Source organism: Hordeum vulgare, chromosome 1H (genome assembly GCF_904849725.1).
Source record: "Hordeum vulgare subsp. vulgare chromosome 1H, MorexV3_pseudomolecules_assembly, whole genome shotgun sequence".
Lineage (NCBI taxonomy): Eukaryota > Viridiplantae > Streptophyta > Magnoliopsida > Poales > Poaceae > Hordeum > Hordeum vulgare.
This window is the reverse complement of record NC_058518.1, coordinates 211031975-211051526: the sequence shown is the minus strand read 5'-3', so window position 1 is coordinate 211051526 and position 19552 is coordinate 211031975.

Here is a 19552-nt window from a genome sequence, read left to right as displayed (position 1 = left end):
GCTAAACCATCTGGGTTTACCCTATATGTCAAGTCACCGAACTTGATCATATTAGTGTGATTATCATAACAACACCTTTTTAACAGCACACACACACTCTTGGTTTATGCGGAAACGCTGGACATAGTTTAAGCAGCACCACTCAACTGTCCTTGACCGTGGACACCACTATTCGAATAGTTTGACACTCTGCAGAGGTAGTACACTGGACCCACGAGAAACGGGAAACTTCCGTGTCATCCACGAGTCGTGGTATATCACATATACCCGAGGTAAGTACCCGATCATCATCTTTCCCCTGACGATACTAGACAAAGAGGTCCACTCGATTGGTACCCAGCCCAGATGTTGTACGTCTTACGAGCACCGACTCTCGACTATATCAACCATGCAGGGACCAACGGTGTGCCTGGAACTCATAATGATGGCATAGTTGTCCTACCTGGCACGACCCCATCACGAGAGTGACACCGATTACTCCCGCCACTAGTAATGTGGCTCTTTGCTAGTACCTACCAGAGTAATCAAGAAAGCCCCGTCCCGTAAAGGGGTATCGTGGTCATACTGGTAAGGTTGGGACGATCGACACATCATAAATCTAATCCCATTTCCGAAACCATACTCACACAAAACACCAGCGCATCACTTCACCAAAAGTAATCACCAACTCATCATCACCCTCGGGCATTAGTGGCACCCGACGGGGTTTTCATAAACTCTTTATTTAACTCATCATCATGCTCATGATAATATGCTCTATCTTTACTTGTCAACATGGTATTAACACGACCCTCACGGGGTAGGGTCAAGCTCAATGCAGTGTTCTTACTCTACTAGTCAACATAACAGTAGCATGATCCTCATAGATGGTAGGATCAACTCATCGTGCTCATGCTCAGAGGAGCCATGTGAATAACATCACTATCATGCAAGTGCTTCGATGAAGCCTTCGGTACCATCACATAAATGATGAACTGACACTTCGATCTCATGCAACGAAAAGTACTTGTTATTCTAGCGTGCATCATTTATATGCTCAAGTCATGGTCAAAGGGCTGCTTGCCTTGGTTAGCTAGGTATCCGGGGTCTTCGAGGTCTTTCGCTCCGGATCCTCCGTTACTCGGTAACTCTACCATCGAGAAAGGAATAAATAAATAATAGCTCTCACTAAAACAGATCACAAAGTGCTTTTAAAAATGTTGTAAAGTTTGAATAAGTTCAGTTTATTATTTCGGAAAATGTTTCCTATAGTTTTTATTAGCTAAGCATATTTATTTAAAAGCAAACAGAAGCAAACAAATGCTTTTGATATCATTTTATTATACCAAAATAATTTCTGTTTTTGATAAATGTCAAACACTACAGAATCAATTACTACACATTTTAGAAAATTGCTGGTGGAAGAATCATATTTTTGTACTGGCTAAATATTTTTATAAAAATCATTTAAGTTGCTGGATTAAAATAAAAGGAAAAGGCCAGGGGGGAAGATCCAGCCGGCTCAGCCAGCAGGCCTGGCCACCAGGCGCGCGTGGGCCAGGTTGAAACCTGACCTACGGTCCCCTGGGGTCAGCGTCAGCGGCTGCGCGCGCTGGCTGTCCTAGGACACCGACAGGTGGGCTCCACCTGTCGAGTCCTTCTCCTACCTCCAGCCAGAGAGGTGGAGACGGACGTCGGTGAGGCTGACGTTGTCCTCAGGACAATCTAGGAGCGGGAACGGGTCCCTCGTGCCTCCGCCTACCTGCTCGTGGTCGGGACGTCACCGGAGGTGGTCTGGGTCACCGGCGACGAGGTGACCGTGGCGGAAGGGTTTCGGGTCGGCGTCGAACTAGTGGCTAGGGGCACGGATTCGCTCGGGGAAGTTGGGGGAAATCGTCCTGGCGTCAAGGGTAGTGTAATGGGAGGTCGGGCAGCGCAGGAGCCGACGTGTAGCCGGAGATCGACCGGAGCTCCGAGGCGGAGGGGCCTCGGTCGATCTCGAGCACCGGGGCTCTACGAGTTTGATTGGGTGGCTAGGGGGTGTCTACTGGTTGTGCTGAAGCTGCTTGGAGGGTGCTGGGGTGCCGGGGGGACCTATTTATAGGCCAGCAACGGTGACCCGACTCGGGCGCGCCGGTGACTCACCGTGGCGCGCGTGCAAGCACAGTGAGGTGCTGGCCGCGAAACCACGGGTTCGGGACGTGGTTTAGGACATCCTGGTGCATCGGCCGCAGAGGGAAAGCGAGTGGGGTCGAGACGCAGCGACCGTGCATGCTCGGCCGCGTCGGGCGCGCACGGGTACGCGTCGCCTGAGCTCTTGCGCGAGGGGAGGGGGTCCCTGGGGGTAGCTTTGCATTGAATGGTTGTCGGGGTAGCGTTTGGACATAACTGGGGAGGTTGGGACCGGTCGGGGCGTCGTCCCCTTGCTGGAGGCTCTCTGCACCGTGCCCAAAGCGCGGTTTTGGCATGCCACGTCATGCTGGCGCGCTCCGGGGCACTTGGGACGTGTCCTCCATGTCCTGAGTGTTCCTGGGAGAGTGCCTAGACGTTATGGGTTAGTGGGAGCTCGAGCTGGTCAAGGGAGCAAGGAACACTAGTGTTGCCAGTACTGCCCTACGACTCAAATTGGAGTTCTTGTCACTTGTGCTTGGAGTTGGGGAGGGGATGATTGACTGGGTCCTCAGGGTGTCCTGGGGCTCTAACCCACCAAGTTTGGGGCCTTGACATTGGGCAAAACAGTGGCTAGGTGGGTTTTTATCTTCCTGTCAGTAGGTGTTCGACAGTGACTTGGGGTGCTTCCACTCCACCAGTGGAAATGAAACTTAACACGATTGTTCTTCGCGTAAAAACATGTGGTTTCACCAAATTTGAGCTACATTTAACAAGTTTGGAAGATTCAGCTCCATTGGAGAAACTTTGCAATGGAGAGTTGTTCCAACTCTACTCTGGATAGAGAGGGTTTTGGGCTCATTAGGTGCACTTCCCCACCTTGGATCAAGGTCAGATTTTATGTGAGCACCTAATATGGCTTGGGAGGGCTCCTGTAATTTTATGGGAATTTACTGAGATAATTTCCTTTGAATCATCTCAAAAAGCTAAAACAGACAGAAATGGTTTTCAGGGTTTTACTCAAATAATATTAATATAAAATAGGGTTGAAAATCTTATATATGGAAAATATATGTCCTTCTGAGCTTCCATGAATTTACTCAGAATTTTCCTTGTGGGAATATCATTACTCGCCTTAGAAACAGACATAGATATAAAATAGGAAAATAATATTTTAAATCACCAATTAATGTTTTTAATGAATGAAAATAATATTTGGATCAGATCACCAACTTTGGTTGGAAGTGTCACTTGGCTTCATGAGCTAGTAGTGTATCCCAACATGATGAAGGTGATCTTGATATAAAGGAAAAAGGGGGTTTTGAAGAGAGCAAAATAATAAGTTTTCATGGGTTTGAGTCATCAAACAAGCAAGCATTCACTCAAACAAGGGCTGACATTGCAGTCACAACATTATTTGAAAAAGTTTTAATAAGCTCTGATTTTTGCAACATAAAATACTTGTGGTGAAAAACAGGGTGTGACAGACCTATCCCTCTTACAAGAATCTCGTCCCCAAGATTCCTAAGCTAAGCGTTAAATAGCTCGGGAAATTCTGATCGGCGATAGTCTTCACGTTCCCACGTGGCTTCTGCTTCGATATGGTTGCTCCACTGAACCTTGACAAACTTGATGGTGCGGCTTCGGGTGCAAACGCTCGTCTTCATCCAAAATGCGGATCGGTCTCTCGCGGTAGATAAGATCCGGTTGAAGGTCAATAGCTTGATGATCAATGTCCTTGTAAAGATCGGGACGGTTCGGCACTTGTAAACACTTCCGGAGCTGTGACACGTGGAACACGTTGTGCACACCCGAAAGCTCAGGAGGTAGCTCCAACTGATAAGCTACTTCCCCGCGCCTTGCCGTGATCTTGAAGGGTCCAATGAACCTTGGAGCTAGCTTCCCCTTGACGTGGAAACGCTTGGTCCCCTTGAGAGGCGTGACTCGCAAGTACACCTGGTCTCCGTGAACAAACTCCACGTTTCTACGGCGAGGGTCAGCATAGCTCTTGTGCCTTGACTTAGCTGCCTCCAGGTTCTCTCGGACAAGCTGAACCTTGTCCCCTGCTTCCTGCAGTGCTTCTGGTCCGAAAACTAGTCCTTCACCGGTTTTGGAGCAATTGAGTGTGGTGCGGCACTTCCGTCCATATAACACTTTGAATGGGGCCATCTGAAGACTGGATTGGTAGCTGTTGTTGTAAGAAAACTCAGTAAACGGCAGGCAGTCTTCCCACTTGGCACCATGATCCAAAACACAGGCGCGGAGCATGTCCTCAAGTATCTGGTTTACCCTCTCGGTCTGTCCGCCCGTCTGCGGGTGGAAAGCCGTACTAAAGGAGAGTTTGGTTCCGAGAGCTTCTTGAAACTTCTTCCAGAATCTTGAGGTGAATTGCGTGCCGCGGTCGGAAACGATCTCTTTGGGAACTCCATGGAGACTCACCACTTGATGAATGTACAGACTAGCCAACTGGCTGCCATCGTAGGTGGTGCTAACGGGGATGAAATGGGCCATCTTGGTCAAATGATCGACTATGACCCAAATGGAGTTATGACCCTTATTCGACCGGGGCAACCCGGTGATGAAGTCCATGCCGACTTTATCCCACTTCCATTCCGGCACTTGAAGAGGTTGCAGCAATCCAGTAGGTCGCTGGTGTTCAGCCTTGACTCGCTGGCATACATCGCATTTAGCAAGATAGGAGCCAATTTCTCTCTTCATGCCATGCCACCAGAATGTCTTGGTACATCTTGTTACATCTTGGTACCACCTGGATGTATAGAGTACGGTGTGTCATGAGCCTCTTGCAGGATCAAGTCCTTAAGCTCAGCTTTGTTAGGTACGCATAAGCGCTTCCCGTACCACAGTACTCCTTGATCATGAATCGAGAATCCTGGGGCTTTGCCTTCTCGCACCTTCCTCTTGAGGCCTACGATACACTTCTGCCCATTCTGGGCTTCCTTGATGTCGTCTGCCAGAGTAGGCTTGATTTCAAGGTTGGCCAGGTATCCTGGTTCGACTATCTCAAGTCTGAAGCCCTCCATCTCTTCATACAAGACGGGTAACCTTTCCTTGACCGTGACGTTCAAGGAGCCTGCCTTCCGGCTCAAGGCATCGGCTACCACGTTCGCCTTGCCGGGATGGTACTGAATGCTGAGGTCGTAATCCTTGATTAACTCAAGCCATCTCCGTTGTCTCATATTCATCTCCCTTTGAGTGAAGATATATTTCAGACTTTTGTGGTCTGTATATATCTCACATCGCTTCCCCAGAAGGTAATGTCGCCACGTCTTCAGAGCATGCACTACAACTGCTAGCTCGAGATCATGGGTGGCGTAGTTCTCCTCATGCGGTCGCAGTTGGCGTGACAAGTACGCCACGACCCTGCCATCTTGCATCAGGACTCCACCAGCCCGGTTCCAGAGGCATCACAATATATCACGAATTCCTTGTTGATGTCTGGGGTAGCCAATACCGGGGCGGTAGTTAGCCTCTTCTTCAACTACTGGAAACTTGCTTCACACGCCGGTGTCCACTCAAACTTCCGGCCTTTTTTCAAGAGCTGAGTCATAGGTCGAGCGATGCTGGAGAATCCCTCTACAAATTTGCGGTAGTATCCCGTGAGCCCGAGGAAACTCTGGACATCCTTCACGTCCTTTGGTTATTCCTAGTTGGTCACTGTAGTAATCTTGTACTGATCTACGGCCAAACCGCGTGCCGTCAGGGTATGACCTAGAAATCCAACTTCATTCAGCCAGAACTAACACTTGCTGAATTTGGCATAAAGTTGGTGCTCTCGAAGCTTTCCCAGAACTAGCCTCAGGTGTTTCTCATGCTCCTCTTCGGACTTGGAGAAGATTAATATGTCATCAATGAACACGACGACAAACTTGTCCAAATATTCCATGAAGACCTTGTTCATGAGGTACATGAAGTAGGCTGGGGCATTTGTCAAACCGAAGGGCATGACAGTGCATTCGTATAGACCGTACCGGGTCACGAATGCAGTCTTGGGTATATCTTCAGGTCGAATCTTCAACTGGTATTATCCCGATCAAAGATCGATCTTGGAAAATACCCTGGGCCCGTTTAACATATCAAACAAGTCTTCGATCTTGGGGAGCGGGTACTTGTTCTTAATTGTGACTTCATTAAGAGAACGGTAATTGACGCAGAGTCGAATGGTACCATCCTTCTTTGAAACAAATAGAACAGGTGATCCCCAAGGTGATGCACTCGGACGGATGAACCCTTTCCTGAGTTGCTCATCTAGCTGCTTCTTCAGCTCTGCCAGCTCTTCGGAACCCATCCTGTAAGGCTTTTTATATATAGGTCTTGATCCGGGCATGAGCTCGATGATGAACTCGATGTCTAGGTTAGGAGGCATTCCGGGTAGCTCGTCAGAAAAGACGTCCGGGTATTCACAGACTACAGGAACTTGATCAAGCTCTAACTCGGATAGACTGTTGACTCGAGGCACTTGAGCCGACACTGGCTTAGAGACAAACTTGACCTTGACCCCTTGGTTGCTTGTCATGGTAATGGCCCTGTTGGCACAGTCCAAAAGACTCTGGTGCTTGGCCAACCAATCCATGCCGATGATTACTTCTGCACCTTGCGATTTAAGCACAATGAGGTCTGCCAAGAAACTCGTCCCATTGATAACTATCTCGACCTTTCTACACCCTAGGTTGGTCCTCAATACTGCTCCCGGGGTTTGAATTGCCATCTGCCCACAGAGTAGAGTGGGTTGTAAACCACACTTCTCCGCAAACCCTTGAGTAACAAAAGAATGCGAGGCACCACAATCAAACAACAGTGTTGCTGGAGTAGAGTTGACGAGGAACGTACCCAGAATGCAGTACGGGTCTTCCTGCGCCTCTTCTGTAGTGATGTGATTGATCCGGCCCCTGCCATTGAACTGCTGGTTGCGGGGGCCCTGGTTCCTTCCTGGTGCACCTTGACCGGGGTTGGGTGCATTGGGACGTGGTGCGTCGGGCTTCTTGTTGGGGCACTGCCTGGAATAGTGCCTAGTCTGACCACACCCAAAGCAGGTGACCTGCCCCGGAGGGTTGGTCTTGACTCCACCGTTGTTCGGCGGGTTGATTACTGGCTTGGCTTGCTGCTGAGGCTGATAATTCTGGCGGAACACCGGATACTTGTACTGCTTCTGCTGAAAGTTGGGTCTTGCAGGTGCTGACTGCCATGGTCTTGGTCTTGCGTTACTGGGTCCTCCACTGCCTATCAGTTTGCGCTTGCGGGTGTCGTCCATCGCACGACGCTTGTCTTCCAGCATAAGCGCCTTGTAAACCAACTCGCTGAAAGTCTGGCAGTCGCAAACTACCAGCTGGTATTGCAGGGACTCCTATAACCCTTCCATGAAGCGTTCCACCTTAGCGGACTCAGTGTTAACATCTTTGGGCGCGTACCTCGACAAGAGGTTAAACTTTTACAGGTACTCCTTAACAGCTCCACTGCCCTGCCTCAAGGCTCGGAATTCCCGCTTCTTAATGGTCATCAGTCCAGGTGGAATGTGAGCCGCGCGAAATCCTTCCTTGAACATCACCCAAGTGATGACTTGCCCTATCCGCATGATTTGGAATCCATCCCACCATGCCCTGGCGGTGCCTCCGAGACAGTGGGAAGCATAAAGGACCTTCTCATGATCGTCGGTGCACTTGACCAGCGCAAGGAGGTCTTCAATGGTGCGAATCCAGTCATCGACGTCCAGTGGTTCAGTCGACTCCATGAATATCGGGGGCGTAGTCGCATGAACTCAGAAAGAGTAGAGCGACCACCGCCATTCCCATTCCGTGGCGTGTTTTCCACCAGGACTTGAGTTAGCTGTTGAATAGCGGCATTGCTGGCTTGACGCTCCTCCCGAAGAGCTTGAAGGAACTGAGCCATCGTCAAGTTCTTAGGAGGAGGTGGTGGCGGAAGGTCTCTAGGCTGCTTGTGGTGACCTCCAGCGTGAGCTTCTCCTTCGGTTCCCTGCGGCGTCCCTGAGGAGCCAGCGCTGGGGTTGCCGAAGGTGCTGTTGCAGGTTGCGTTCACCATCCTCTCATAGAAACAGACAGGTCAAAATGCCACCTTGCTCGGGAATACAAGGATTCACTCCTAGTAAGAGGGGTCCAATACGTGCATGTGCCAAGTTTTCAAAACCAAAGTTTTTGACAAACTGGAAATTGCATTCATAACAACTAGGTGATGTAGTCACTTACAGGCTGTCTAAGGCAATAGGTGACTTACATCAAGCACACATACGCAAATTAAAAATGGATACATGGATAACCTATGCTCGGGGTACTCCTAATTGCCTACGCTAAATCCTACGTGGCGGACTGCTCGGTCTCAAAGGCGGACTTAACAGGATCCTCATCTTCATCAACATCTTCTTCCTTTATAGGAGTGGAAGAAAGAATCCGCACATCACGGCGTCTCTTAGGCGAGGCGGCGAAGATCTCAGTGTACTCTTCCGCTGTCAGGCGGCGACTCCGAAGAGGGACTGCCTGGATGGGCAACACACCACCCCTAGTGGCAACAACTGTCCTACTTCAGGTGCGCCTGCCTTCTTTAGCTTGCGGTTCTGCATCTTCTCAGTTTGGAGCAGGCCCTTGACTAGATGCAGCTCTTGGCGAAGCTTGACTGATTCCTTAACCAGGAAATGTGTTCGGGTGTCCGGCGAGAGGCTGAAGTAGGTCTGAAACCTTAATGGCATCCCATCCTCCCTGGCTGGGGTGAGTGTCCAACTCCCATCCACTCCTTCCTTAATGAAAGGTAGGTGATGAGTGATAGGATCATTAGTCATCTCAGGGAGGATGCTGCGGAGATGCACGAGCGACTCTCGTGCAGCTGCCTCAACTGCCAACATCAGCTCTCCCATCTGTGGTCCTTCGAAGAACCAACTAGACGGGGAGTCATTAGCCTTCACTATCACGTCCACACGATATTCCTTAGTGTCGGCGTTGACCCAGTGCTCGTGGTAGAGGAAGATGGGCGTGCGTCGTACGTGGCACTTCTCGAGACAATTCACCAGGAGTAGTGGAAAGCCGGTCTCCAGAAGCGTCTTAGGTACGGCAGCCATCTACAAGGCATAGGACATAAGTCAGAAGGTTGTATGTGCAAAAGTCTTGTGCAAGGCTGGCGTTCTAACGTTCTTGGTTAACGCCCATGCTATCTAAGGCTTCCTATAATCAACCTGGATCTGATACCAGTTCTGTGGGGACCCCGACTAGCAAGTCGAGTTCGCCATGCCCAGTGACCCCAAGGATCAATGTTCACTGAACACAGATACTGAATAATAGAGTCTTACATCCAAGTACCGAAATTATTACATCAAACAACCAGAAGGTCGGGTTCAAGAGCAAGGCCTAAAGCCAAATTAAACGTATACATCGAGTAGCGGAAACTCGTAAGGGCTAAGCAGTGCCCATGCCATCAAGCCTACACCGACATGCATTCTGACTTGGAAGCGTCCTAGATCGCAGGTTCGTCTCCGACGGCGTACTCATCGCCAAACTCCGGTCCTTCCATGTCTGGTCAATAATGTAACCAGTGGCAAGCCAATGAGTACTTTGAATGTACTCGCAAACAGCCCATGATATGAACATTTATAGTGAAAAATAACAGTAACATGCATCTTTAGTGGAATGCAATTTGGTGGAATGATCAGGTATATGCAACAAGTTAAAGAATTACTCTTTAAGAACAGGTTGCAGATATCATCATATCTGCTAAGGGTTGAACACACCGGGTTCACCCTAAATGCCAAGTCATCGGACTTGTCATAACCTCAATGTATTAATGAGGGCTAAACCATCCGGGTTGACCCTATATGTCAAGTCACCGAACTTGATCATATTATTGTGATTATCATAACAACACCTTTTTAACACCACACATGCACTCTTGGTTTATGCGGAAACGTTGGACGTAGTTTATGCAGCACCACCCAACTGTCCTTGACCGTGAACACGGCTATTCGAATAGTTTGACACTCTGCAGAGGTAGTACGCTGGACCCATGAGAAACGGGAAACTTCCGTGTCATCCACGACTCGCGGTATATCACATATACCCGAGGTAAGTACCCGATCATCATGTTTCCCCTGACGATACTAGACAAAGAGGTCCACTCGATTGGTACCCAGCCCACATGTTGTACGTCTTAAGAGCACCAACTCTGGACTATATCAACCATGCAGGGACCAACGGTGTGCCTGGAACTCATAATAATGGCATAGTCGTCCTACCTGGCACGACCCCATCACGAGAGTGACACCGATCACTCCCACCACTAGTAATGTGGCTCTTTGCTAGTACCTACCAGAGTAATCAACAAAGCCCCGTCCCATAAAGGGGTATCATGGTTGTACTGGTAAGGTTGGGACGGTTGACACATCATAAATCTAATCCCATTTCCGAAACCATACTCACACAAAACACCATTGCATCACTTCACCAAAAGTGATCACCAACTCATCATCACCCTCGGGCATTAGTGGCACCCGACGGGGTTTTCATAAACTCCTTATTTCACTCATCATCATGCTCATGATAATATGCTCTATCTTTACTTGTCAACATGGTATTAACATGACCCTCAAGGGGTAGGGTCAGGCTCAATGCAGTGTTCTTACTCTACTAGTCAACCTGACAGTAGCATGATCCTCATAGATGGTAGGATCAGCTCATCATGCTCATGCTCCGAGGAGCCATGTGAATAACATCACTATCATGCAAGTGCTTCGATGAAGCCTTCGGTACCATCACATCAATGATGAACCGGCACTGTGATCTCATGCAACGAAAAGTACTTGCTATTCTAGCATGCATCATTTTATATGCTCAAGTCATGGTCAAAGGGTTGCTTGCCTTGGTCAGCTAGGTATTCGGGGTCTTCGAGGTCTTCCGCTCCGGATCCTCCATCACTCGGTAACTCTACCGTCGAGAAAGGAATAAATAAATAATAGCTCTCACTAAAACAGATCTCAAAGTGCTTTTAAAAATGTTGCAAAGTTTGAATAAGTTTAGTTTATTATTTTGGAAAATGTTTCCTATAGTTTTTATTAGCTAAGCATATTTATTTAAAAGCAAACAGAAGCAAACAAATGCTTTTGATATCATTTTATTATACCAAAATAGTTTCTGTTTTTCATAAATGTCAAACACTACAGAATCAATTACTACACATTTTTAGAAAATTACTGGTCGAAGAATCATATTTTTGTACTGGCTAAATATTTCTATAAAAATCATTTAAGTTGCTGGATTAAAATAAAAGGAAAAGGCCATGGGGGAAGATCCAGCCGGCCCAGCTAGTAGGCCTGGCCACCAGGCGCGCGCGGGCGAGGTTCAAACCTGACCTGCGGGCCCCTGGGGTCAGCATCAGCGGTTGCGCGCGCTGGCTGCCCCAGGACACCGACAGGTGGGCTCCACCTGTCGGGTCCTTCTCCTACCTCCAGCCAGAGAGGTGGAGACGGACACGGGCCAGGCTGCCGTTGTCCTCAGGCCAATCTAGGAGCGGGAACGGGTCCCTCGTGCCTCCGCCTACCTGCTCGTGGTTGGGACGTCACCGGAGGTGGTCTGGGTCGCCGGCGACGAGGTGACCGTGGCGGAAGGGTTTTGGCTCGGCGTTGAACTAGTGGCTAGGGGTACGAATTCGCTCGGGAAAGTTGGGGGAAATGGTCCTGGCGTCTAGGGGAGTGTAATGGGAGGTCGGGCAGCGCAGGAGCCGACGTGTAGCCAGAGATCGACCGGAGCTCCGAGGCGGATGGGCCTCGGTCGATCTCGAGCACTGGGGCTGTGTGAGCTCGATTGGGTGGCTAGGGGGTGTTTACTGGTTGTGCTGAAGCTGCTTGGAGGGTGCTTGGGTGCCGGGGGGACCTATTTATAGGCCAGCGACGGTGACCCGACTCGGGCGCGCTGATGACTCACCGTGGCACGCGTGCGAGCACAGTGAGGTGCTAGCCGCGAAACCACGGGTTCGGAACGTGGTTTAGGACCTCCTGGTGCATCGGCCGCAGAGGGAAAGCGAGTGGGGTCGAGCCGCAGCAACCGTGCATGCTCGGCCGCGTCGGGCGAGCACGGGCATGCGTCGCCTGAGCTCTTGCGCGAGGGGAGGGGATCCCTGGGGGTAGCTTTGCACTGAATGGTTATCGGTGGAGCATTTGGACATAACTGGGGAGGTTGGGACCGGCCGGGGGGTCGTCCCCTTGCTAGAGGCTCTCTGGAGCACGCCTAGAGCGCAGTTTTGGCATGCCATGGCATGCTGGCGTGCTCTGGGGCACTTGGGACGTGTCCTCCATGTCCTGAGTGTTGCTGGGAGTGTGCCTAGTCGTTGTGCGTTAGTGGGAGCTCGAGCTGGTCAAGGGAGCAAGGAACACTAGTGTTGCCAGTACTGCCCTGCGGCTCAAATTGGAGTTCTTGTCACTTGTGCTTGGAGTTGGGGAGGGGCTGATTGACTGGGTGCTCAGGGTGTTCTGGGGCTCTAACCCACCAAGTTTGGGGCCTTGACATTGGGTAAAACAGTGGCTAGGAGGGTTTTTATCTTCCTGTAAGTAGGTGTTCAACAGTGACTTGGGGTGCTTCCAATCCACCGTTGGAAATGAAACTTAACAGGTTTGGTCTTGGGGTAAAAACATGGGGTTTCACCAAATTTGAACTCCATTTAACAAGTTTGGCTTTGTAAACTTGAAAATGCTTCAAAATGACCAGTACTGTCCTTTACAAAGGAAGTGTGGCCAAATAGAGTCTCACAAATCCCATCTTTGGTGTGTAGTCCTCATTTCGGGTGTAAAACACCTCTGCCAAGTTTCAGCTCCATTGGGGAAACTTTGCAATGTAGAGTTGTTCCAACTCTACTCTGCACAGAGAGGGTTTTGAGCTCATTAGGTGCACTTCCCCACCTTGGATCAAGGTGAGATTTTAGGTGAGCACCTAATATGGCTTGGGAGGGCTCGTGTAATTTTATGGGAATTTACTGAGATAATTTCCTTTGGAAACATCTCAAAAAGCTAAAACAGACAGAAATGGTTTTGAGGGTTTTACTCAAATAATATTAATATAAAATAGGGCTGAAAATCTTATATATGGAAAATATATGTCCTTCTGAGCTTCCATGAATTTACTCAGAATTTTCTAAGGCAGGAAAGCAATTTTCCTTGTGGGAATATCATTACTGGCCTTAGAAACATACACAGATATAAAATAGGAAAATAATATTTTAAATCACCAATTCATGTTTTTAATGAATGAAAATAATATTTGGATCAGATCACCAACTTTGGTTGGAAGTGCCACTTGGCTTCATGAGCTAGTAGTGTATCCCAATATGATGAAGGTGATCTTGATATAAAGGAAAAAGGGGGTTTTGAAGAGAGCAAAATAATAAGTTTTCATGGGTTTGAGTCATCAAACAAGTAAGCATTCACTCAAACAAGGGCTGACATTGCACTCACAACATTATTTGAAAAAGTTTTAACAAGCTCTGATTTTTGCAATATAAAATACTTGTGGTGAAAAACAGGGTGTGACACCTGCGTACCTCTAGTTAATTAGTTTGCGTACGATGAAACTGCGTTGATTATTTATGTTTACTATATGTTGCATCTAGTTGCTAACCCTTTATTTTTTGTGTTCCTCAAGTATATTTTGTTGCATATGATTGTACATTCTCTAGATGAAGATGCATCTCGAACGGGTACCTAGATTCTTGATGGGGAAGTACCGGTGCTATGTCGTGTACAAAGGAAAGGTTCCAGGACTATACGACGAGTGGTCCGAGTGTCAGGCGCAAGTGGAGGGGGTCTCGGGCACCAGCCATAAAGTCTTCAAAAGTAGACAAGAGGCAGAAGCAAGTTACGTGAGCCTCATGCTAGCGCGAGCGAGGGCTCATAACCGCCACCTCATGTACTACATAGTTTCTCTCTCAATCATAGTGATAGCTCTTCTTGCGTATATCATTGTTTAGATGGATGACGATGTAGTTGCAAGTATTAGAGACTTGTATCTCTATTTTTGAGATGATGACGAGAGACCACTTTGTGTTAGATGATGATTATGATGATGACATGATTTCATGAGACTCTTTGTATGTTTATGTTATGATTACATTTGTATGTGAATGATGATGACAATTGTATGTGCTAAAGATTATTGTATTAAGCCTGCTCAAATACAACAGAAATATGCAAAAAAATCAGAAACCCTTACCAGTAGCGTGGCTTAGTAAAGCTCGCTACTGCTATGCACGTATAGCAGCAGCGCGTTTATGTAAAGCTCGCTACTATTACACATGTATAGCAGCAGCGCATTTATGTAAAGCCCGCTACTGCTACGCATGTATACCAGTAGCGTGGGCCAACACCCTCTACTGTTATATGTTCGGTATAGCGCGGGAGAACCCTCGCTACTGCTGAAGGTTAGCTGTAGCACCGTATTAGTAGCGCGGGATCCCGCGCTACTGATACGCCTAAAACTCGTGCTACTACTAGGCTTTTTCGTAGTAGTGTGTTGGCATCTAGGGAATGGGCTTAGGCATAAGGTGATAGATGTTCACTCACACCCTAAGTTCATTGGAACCCCAAAGCTTCACCGAGTCATAAAATGGTCGGATTATGACCATAGGAAATGGCACTCAGTCGTTAGACTATGGCTGTTGCTCCACCCCGACCACCACCAATCATGTCTATGAGGAACATGGATATGAAAGGCCAGATTATGTTGGGCCACAAACTCCACAGCCAGTGCCCGCCCATAGCAAGTCCCCGCTCCCCTCAAGTGTCTCATGAGCACTCTCCTTATGTGGTGCTTGGAGAAGTATGTTGTTATCCTCATGGGTAATATACTTATTTACCCAATAAGAGGAGGAACACTTTAGTCCAGTTTGGACAATCCCTAGGAATGCCGATCGCCATGCTTCTCAAGGGTAAGGTGTTATCTCGAGGGGATGGGCTCCTCGACACACTCTCCAAGCAGCAGAAGTCAATCCTACCCGAGCGAGGCAAAAAACCGTAATGGTTGGGAGACCTCGAGGAAGGAAACGAAGCAGTAGAAGTCAACCACCGCTACAACAACTATGCCAAGAAGCATCGAAGACCAAGCCGATGAATCGTTTAGACGAAGAGACAGATCAGGGAGTTCCCTTCTTGGTCCAATTCAAGGCCGAGAGTCCTAATTAGATCATGGTGAAAACCTGCCAATGGCGATTCACCCGCCTGCCGAGCCCGACACGTTAGGGATTGGATGAATCGTCTATACTCTTGGGTAGACAACTCATCCCGGAACCCTCACGAACATTTTTGGACGGCAGGACCCATTCTAAGTGATGAGTCTGCGAGCTTAGACTCATGGGTGAGAGCCAAACCAGACCTTTCGCAAGAAGCGACAAAGAGGCTAGAAGACCAAGCATCTGAAGACACACCGGAAGCATGCACCGGACGCAGGGAGCTACGTGAAGACCTTGACCCTTATATTCTAACATGAGACATCTAGATATCCCTAACCGACATGACCAGCCCCACGACCGGCACGCACACACGCTACCCTGCCACGTATTCCGACCTTGGAATACACGTGCAAGCCAGAATCTTGCAGGAACTTAGTTCACCAGGCCCTTGACCCTCAGTCAAGCCTAACTTATTGTCAGAACCACATTCACGTTCAGATGAAGACGAGCGAAACAGTCAAAGATGCATCATCGAGCACTTCAAGACCCACGAGAGAAACCACGTCGAAGATAAAGTAGCATCGGGACACGAAGACTGCCCCAGACTTAAAATTATGTTTCTCTCCAACACCTAGCCTAGAAATCTCGAGGACGAGATTTTCTTAATGGGGTAAGGTTTGTCACGCCCTATGTTTTGACTCTCCTTACTAAGTTAACTTATCTCAAAATTTAGGAACAATTCAATTTTTTGTGACAAATTGTGATCCTTGATGTGATTGTTGCTTGCTTGCTTTTGTTTGAATCACAATGTTCCTGTTACTCTCTAGACTCACCTCCTTGACCCAACGACTTACCTAATGATCATGCCATGTGTATAGGACCAGAAACTATTTTTACCAAACATTGTTCTAACTAAAAAGCTTTTATTTAATTTAATTTTTCAAAAACCCATGAGTTGGGATTTGTACTACAAGTCCCCAAATTAGGGAAGTTGTTTTGCTCCCAATGTTTTATTTGAATCCTATAATCAAAAAGACTTCCCAAAACCACAAAATTATTATTTTAAAAGTTATTTTCCTATTTTATTTGAATATTTTTTTCTCAGGCCAGAAATGGTCTTTTACAAAGAAAGGTTATTTTTTCTGCCTTCAAAATATTTTAGAATAATTGGGGAAACTCACTAGATATATATTTTCCGTATGTAAGATTTTCAGCACATGGTCATGTTCAAAATATTTGGAAAAAGCCTTCAAAACCCTTTCTGATTTTGGACTATTTCCATAAGAAACATTATAAATAAATTCCAGTAAAATTGTTGCATGTCACACATGATATATGTGATGATCATGCCAAGGTTCATCTCAATCATAGTTAATTTGATTCAGCTAAATATTCGAAAACCATATTTGTCCACATCCAAATTTTTGCAACTCTACATTTCGAAGTGTCTCCAACTGTGCTCAAATTTTATGGACATGTTCTAATGCTCTAATAATGCATCCACTCCAAGTGGTGCATTAAGGAGAATAAATGAACTTGTCCTAAACCCCTCAAAACCTTCTGTGTTGATTTCTAACTTTGGAAAACTTTACATTATAAAGATTCTCCAAATGATCCCGAAGTTTTTGGGCATGCTCTAATGCTCAAATAATGCCACCACACCCAGTTGTGGATTAGTGGGAATTGATTTGCATGGTTTTATATGCAGAAAGCCATTTCTACCTATTTCTTAGATTTTTCAAGTCTACATTGGAAACTTGCTCCACCAAATCCCCAATTTGGTTACAAGCTCATTTTTACCTATCTTATGATATTGTTAAGTTTCATAGCAACTCAAATCCATTTGCAATCCCTAACATCCATCAAACACCTTCTGCCCTTTTACCACAATTGCTTCCTTGACCGCTTCTAGTAATATCCTTGAGCTCACATTTTTATCAAAATATTCTCTGACCCTATTTTACCTCCAGAAACCTTGTCATGGCTTCTGGTCAACTATTGGAGTGTGGCTCCACCTCCCCAACTCTCTTTTTACCTTGGCAACACTATTTTTACCCCTCTTGTTATACCTCTGCTCAAGAAAATGCCCCCACCTCTCTCTAGAGCACCTCTAGTACGCTAATGCATCATTCCAAACCAAAATACGGCATGCTCATATGGGAAATATGCGCAACAATTCTGAAACTTGTTTTCGGCAGAAATATGGCTTTGAACTGCAAGTACTAGCTACACTACTCCCCTAGAGCTGAAAGTTAGCAGTATTGTAGTCCTTGCATAGCTAACATTGCTAGACGAGGTTTCATCCTAGGATTCCCACACTAAAAACCACTTTTGCTAGCCCCAAATTTGCTGCAACACACTTAATCAGTGATGGAACCAAGCCTAATCAGCCCCATATGCAACCAAACTCCTCAGTAATCTTCATGCATAAATTCCTTGCTTGAAGGACATCCTTGACTGGTCAAAAAGTCGCTCTGGGCATGGGTGGCCATGGTGACCACACTAGCAGCATGCAATAACGGTGCCTCTGCGCCTTGTCTTCTTCCTGCAACTCAGGTCAGGCCACAGGCGCGTGTCCCAACATGCCATGGAATCCCTCCTAACCTCCCACGCCCCCCATCGCCAGCATGCCTCCAAACCACTCTGGCACGCATGCTCTCCCATGCTAGAGCACATCCGAGATGTGCCCGAGATCCTCTTCGGCGCCCCCTCCACCATAGCCTCTCCGCGAGCCTGTGAACCTCACTAGAGCACCCTCACACTCCCGTGTACCTTCTAGAACGAGCCATTGGGGCTCCCACACCCCCATCCTTCTCCTACCGCCACCATGGTTCCACCTCGGCCTCACCTGTAATCGGGCTTGCCAGTCCCTCTCGCCTTGCCACTCCCCCAACTTCTTGTACATGCCACGGGCTCTTTCCCATGGCCGAGCCAAGCTCGCCCACGGAGCCGCGCTGCTGTTTGCCCCTCCCGTCGTCCGGCTTGCTCAGGGTGTCCCCGCGATCTCTCCGCCGTCCATAGGCGCGACACGCAGTGGATCATCCGCCCGGACCCCTAGCTCGTCGATAGGCGCCGGTGAGTGGCCGGAAAACGCGACCGGTGGAGCTACCTGTTCCTGGCGAGAGGAGGAAGAAGGCGGAAGGAGGGGGAGAGGGCCCCGGTGCCAATACGCCTTCACCTAGCCTACTGCGTGCCAGGACGATCCGTTGGGCCAATCCAATTCCTCCCCACTACCTTGGGCACGTTATAACCCATGTGGTATAACTTTTTCCTCCTTTCTTATTTCTTTAGAGATTATTAAATTCAAAAACAATTCATTTGAGCTTCAAATCTAATGATTCAAATTTCTAGTAACTTCTAAAATACTTACCTATCCAAATATGTGCTTTGCACATTTTTCCAAAAATATATTCTATAGAAATTTAATGCAAGTTTGAATCTGATTTATTCAAACCCCACCTTGCAAAATTCCTAGAGAGCCCAAATCAACTCCAAACAGAGTGATTATAATTTCTAGAGACTTCTAAAATCATGCCTAAATTTTCTAACCTTAGTCAACATTTTTCTTTGCCATATTTTTGATAATAAATGGCCGCTTTTTGCTATTTATTCCAAATGCAGTGAAACCACTTCCTAAATGTTTCTAAATTCATGCCCTATTAAATTAGTGCCTCCACTCATTTTTCGCAGAATATTTTTTGTAGGCTTCTTATGGGGCTACTAATGCCTCCATTTCCACCATTCAAAAATCTCTGGTGATCCAAATCCCTTAGAGCAAGATTTAGACATTTTTCTTATAACCAGCGATGTCCAAGAAAAATAAAACTACTATTTATAGAGCAACTTTGTTTTTGCTTGTTGTGTTGCTTACCGTGGTTGTTTCCGATGATTGTTGGCGAAATAGATGGAGTACACGGAGCTGGACGGGAAAACCTCGAAGACCGTGGAGACCTATTTGAGCAAGGCAAGCTGCCCTTTGACCATGTCTGAGAAAATATTTTATGCATGTTATGTGAATTACTTTGTCTCGATGCATATGACCATGATTAATCGGTACACCCTCAGTGTGGTGTTACCAATGGCTCCTCTGGAGCACTTGCATTTTGAGCATGACCTTACCATCTATGAGGGTCACGCTGATAAGAAGTTTACATGTAGATAGTAGTGCTACGCATAGGATGAGCATATGCATGGTGATGGTAAAACAGAGGTGATTACAAAGATTTTTCTGAAAACGCCGTCAGGTGCCACTAATTCTCGAGGGTGATGGTGTTGATATGAATGACCACTTGAGAAATAA